Source organism: Cornus florida, unplaced genomic scaffold, assembly GCF_030987335.1.
Source record: "Cornus florida cultivar Cherokee Brave unplaced genomic scaffold, ASM3098733v1 CherokeeBrave_3.0.0_Hap2_Chr11, whole genome shotgun sequence".
NCBI classification, from domain to species: Eukaryota; Viridiplantae; Streptophyta; class Magnoliopsida; order Cornales; family Cornaceae; genus Cornus; species Cornus florida.
In genome coordinates this window covers 39,300,720-39,306,278 of record NW_026775581.1, presented here as the reverse complement: position 1 = coordinate 39,306,278, position 5,559 = coordinate 39,300,720, and positions in this window count along the sequence as shown.

Sequence of the window (5,559 nt, the reverse complement as noted above, 5' to 3'; positions counted from 1 at the left end):
ATATTAAATCATGTGGCCTTATCTAGCTTTAAATCAACATGTGATAGCATATTATATTAGGCCTTAGCATGCTCTTCAACATAGATTAATTTGAGAGTAATCGGAGAAGTTTTGAAATCTAGTAATATTTAATTAATTAGATTAATTAAATTGCTCCAAGTGTACTATTCATCCCATTAGATTTCCGACTTGAAATTCTTGATATGCATGTCATATAGTTTCACATATATTAAATCTATAATATTTGATTAGATTTTGAAACCTTTAAATTATTATTTTTCTAGTATTAAAGTTTAATACTCATGGAAGTCACTTGTATCGTGTTAGTTAATCAAGTATTGACATGTTTAATAACATACATTAATTTGAAATCAGTTGGATGAGTTTCAAAATCTAGGGATTTTAATTAAATGAAATAATTAAAATCCATTCGATGGTTCTATGCACTTGATTAAGTTTCTAACCTTGTATTCATGATTTCCTTGATAAGTTCCTTCACGTGTATTACATTAAGCATAATCGGATAAGTTTTGAAACTTATATTTATTCATTTCTCTTGTATGGAACATAACTCACATGGTTGTGTCGTGTATGAAATGAACTCGAAACTTGACATTGAACTTGGCCTTGACATGATCTTTGACATAACTTGTTCGTAGAACATTTGGACTTGCCATGTAACCTTGATAATTTAATCCCTTAAGTAGATTAAATTTCCTTTTATGTCTCCCTCGAGTTAATCATGCCTTAATATCATGTATCTAGACTTCTTGTATCTTGGTTTCATTAATGTACTTAATGAACATGCTCATTTGTTTCGGAATGGTTTATTCACACATGTGTTGTTTAGTATACAATTGAATCATGTATCTTATACTTATGGTATATTTGCTTCGATGGATTCCATGTGCTATTTATCTTGGTTGTGGTCTATATAAATGCACACATTGATTTCTTGACATTTCGCATGCCATCATAGTTGAGAACTTAGGGCATAACTTGTGTGTTTCAAAATCATGGTTGTGTATGATATATGGTTAATGCATTTCTTGTATTTTGATACAATCTTGACTTGCACAACTTGTTGATTTTGGGACTTGGGATACCAATCAAGAATTGTCATGGCTAGGACTTGGTTCTAGTACGGGGGATTGTCCTCCTACACTATAGTGCACACTAGGGGAAAGGTACCCATGGGTTAGTAGCCCTAAAGTGATCTCAAGAGTACGGTTTTAATCCGGGCAATATCCGAGTTTCCACATTGGTTGTTTTCGCTCTTTAAATTTCAAGTTGCTATTCGTTGAAGATTTAAACTTGTTTTATATTGTGAAATGCTCCAATCTTGTTTCGTTGCATAGATATTATGCCTTGTCTTTGATCTCAAGTATAAATCTCATCGTATTAATTGGAATGATCCAATCTTGTTTAACCGCATAGATATTATGCCTTGTTCTTGACGTCATGTAATATTCTTATCGTGTTAATTGGAATGCTCCAATCATGTTAAATTGCATAGATAGTATGCCTTGTTCTTGATCTCATGTATAAATCTTGTCGTGTTAATTGGAATGATATAATCTTGTTTATGGCATAGATACTATGCCATGTTCTTGATCTCGTGTATTAACCCTATCGTGTTAATTGGAATGCTCCAATCATGTTAATTGTATTGATAATGCAATTCATGTTAACCTATGTTCAAGTATCCTTCTCATCGTGTTCTTGGATTATCCCAACCTTGATTTATTTCATATATGTATATATATCATGATTCTTGTTGCTTATACTCCATGGTAGCTTAAGATGATCCCTGAGTCTAATCTTTGACATAGATGTTAGGTGACATGATCCCTTTTGAACTATATCATGTTAGTCTTAAAAATCTCTAAAGAAATCGAGTCGATGCATACTCATTCTCTATGAGTAAACTTATTTACTCACCCCGAAGTTACTGGGGGATTTGATCAGGTACGAAGACTTGGTTCGTGATGCTTGTTGTTCATTGTGATGGCTTCTAACTTTTCAGTTTCTATTTCACGCAAGTGTTAGCATGAAAATGCCATTGTCATAGCCTTATGTATAAAACTTGTATTCTTTGCTTCCATATATGTAAAGTGTGCATAAGCACACTCTTTTCATTATATTCAACATGTATAAGATGAGGTCGGAGGCCAATATCATGTATTATGTATTCTATGCACTTTTACTTTCAAAGTCATTGTGAAAACATTGAGAATTTACAAGTTTTTGCCTCATAACTTTTGCATCGGGTGTGGGAATTCCATTCTGTCTCTTTCATAGGTTTTCTATGATCATTCTTGAGGTATGGCCAAGGGCCAAACACTGTTTTGTTCTAGGTTATGCATTTTGGCTTCATTAATAGCATTTTTAGTCATTTTTGGCCATTGAGAGGTCATATTTTGCATTTGAGTTATTTTGAGGCCGCGGACCATTGGGACGTGTCCTAAATGTCTTTTTACGTTTGCGTGCATGTCCACATTGCACAAAACTCTTGAGTTTCAACTTTTGACTTATTTTTGGGCGATTTATTGAATTTTTATGAAAAATTCATCCATGAGAGTGTCAATGGAGCTCCTCCTTGTTTCGGCTTGTTTTAGATGTTTGAACAGGCTTAGAAAGTGTTTTAAAACTTGTTCGGATCATGTAAAAAGCATGTAGAACTCTAGAATTTGCCCAAGCACCTTGCACACACCTTGCATCAGCTTTTCATAGCAGCAGCAGAGGTGTCAGTCGGCTGATAAAGCATCGTCGGTCGACCGACGATTGTCTGAAGACCATTCCAGTAGGCTTTTTAGGAAAAACCCTTGTTTCGACCTACTGACGATTGGGGTTCGGCCGACCAACGGTTGAGTTTCGGCCGGCTGATGGTGGCATTTCGGTCGACCGATCCTCCCTGGGAACTTCTTCTTCCAGTTTCCTTGGACAGTTTTCTTGCATTGACTTCATAAGATCATATCTCACTCATTTCTGATTCAAATCTAGTTATTCTTGAGCCTATCTTCAAGAGCTTGAAGATAGCTTTCCAATGGTATCAACCACCCATCAAAACTCCACCTATAGTGAGAGTTATTCCAGTTCTAGCGAGATAGGTTCGTGGTAACTCTAAACGGAGGAGGCCACTTTGTTTTATTTCATAACCTTTCTGTCCGGACTCCAAATCAGATGATTCTTGAGTCTAACTTCATTCATTTTTCGTTGTCTTCCCAATGGTGTGCATGATGGCACCCATTTCAGTGTGAAATGACCATTTTGCCCTTAGTTCATTTCTTTTCGAGTTAGGCATTCTTGCTTCATTTCTTGGTCCATTGTGTTCTATGACCCCATGGAAGGTCATCAAAGTGTCTTAGAGGTGTGTTGTGCCTTGGAAGACCGTTGTCTTGTTTCTTTTGCTTCCGCATCTTGGATCCAATTCGGGTCGTCACAGGACACACTGGCTTAAAAACCAGGGTCGTCACAAGATCCCAAGATCTAGGTTCAAAGAGACAACAGAAATTCCGAGTGACTCACTAGAGACATTAGGAAGATATAAATCTTCTACCTATTTCTATGATGAGACAGTACTACTTACAGCAAGGATTAGGATAAGCTACGCTTTTAATGACTTTTATACCTTAAAAATTCAACTGAGGTATGGTAGGATACTCTTAATAAGAAGTCACCTATATTAGCGTGAAGTGGAGCCACTTCTATGAGAACTATAAAGGCTAAGTTTTCTGGAGTACTCATTGAATACCAGGAATTGTTTACGACCAAAATGAATACAATAATGAGAACCAAGTCTGTGAGGAAGGGAACTGTGTATTTGATATTGTCTTGATTTACATCAACGGCTGAATAGTTCAAGACATAGCGTTCACTGGTTAGCCAGTAAATCCGATAGTAATACACTAGGGAAGGTTCAAAGCCAAAAACTACCTATCCCAATGCAGTAACTTTCCGACTATACTCTCTCTTATGTCTGCATGATAATATTTTGCATTTAAACAGCCAATTTCCATTCATGTGGGGGATTGTTAGAATTTTTGAATGAAAATTGTTTCATCAGTCATCAACAGATGCCATTGACTGAACAAGTGTGATCACTGATTGGTTGTGGAATAAAAATATGCAACTCAAAATCAACAGACATAACATATTCAATGTGAACCATTGCAACCTATTGCAATAGGTGTGTATGGTGATGAATAGACGTGTCCAGTGATGAATAGACATATATAAATGGTTGTGTCCAGTGATGAAGAGATACATATAAATGGTTATGTCCAATGATGAAGAGGCACACCCAATCCGAAAAAAGGCACTTATATTTCGATAAATACCCTATTGGGCTACCATTTGCAATTCATTCAATTCATTTTCTTCTCTCTCCCTCTCTAAACTTGAACCCAACCGAAGTGGGTTCAAACCATAGGTCAAGTGTTTTAAGCCACTTAAACCCTAATCCAATTTTATCGAGTCATATTAAGATTGGTCCAAATCATTTGGTTCGGATTGCACCCAATTCAGCATTTATATAGTATAGATGCATTTTTGAGTTAGAGAGAGTATTACACAGAATAGGTTCGCCGTATTGACGAGTTTGTAGTGTTGCTATTGGTGAATATAGACCGTTGTATCCTAAGAAACAAGCGCCACAGAGTCCGTCAACACCATGCAGGGCGTAAAATGTCTTAAGGATATAGTATCTAATACGAGTCTCGGCCCAAATTCTTTATTTATTATTATTATTTTATTACTTTAATTTGCATGTTTAATTAAATATCGAGTTGAATATTTAATTAATTATTTTTTAGCATATTATTAATTATCTCATGACATATTAGTATAAGGTTAGTAATATCTTAAATGTCATTTAAAACATATATTTTCCAACAAAAACATCCTTTAAAAAAAAAAAAAAAAAAAATTGTAATTTGTGTTTTAGTTGTTTAATATAGCCTAGGATGATTTCTTAGACTCATTTGGAACATAGACAGACGTTAGGTGGCATGAACCGTTTCAGTTGTTTTCGTCCAAAATTATGATTTAAACATACTATTAACGTCAAATACATGATTAAATCATCAATGCAATAAAAATAAAAATTAATTAAATAAAATAATTAATTTCACACAAAAGTGTGTAGTGTGGTCAAGTTTGAATTTATAAAATGCCACTACCATTACTAACTATTAATGTAGCTAGAGTGAGTAGGGATCGTCCCAAGGAAAATCGTCGGCCCATGTGGTGGCAATTTTTATTTTCATTGTTTATCATCGGCCCTCGATGAGGCATGGAGATAGCCCTTGAGGGTTGGATGACAACATCAATGAGTGGCTAAACCATTCTCTTGGGTAAAATGGTAATTTCCAATAAGATTTGGTGCTACCGAGCACACTAGTGGAAAGACAACAAAAAATTAATCAAGTTAGACTCAAAAATCACTTGATTCGGAGTCCGGATGAAAATCCATACAAATCAAATAAAAATTACAAAATCTATATTTATTCATGGTCAAAACATCTATTATAACTAAAATATCCAAAAAAAAAAAAAAAA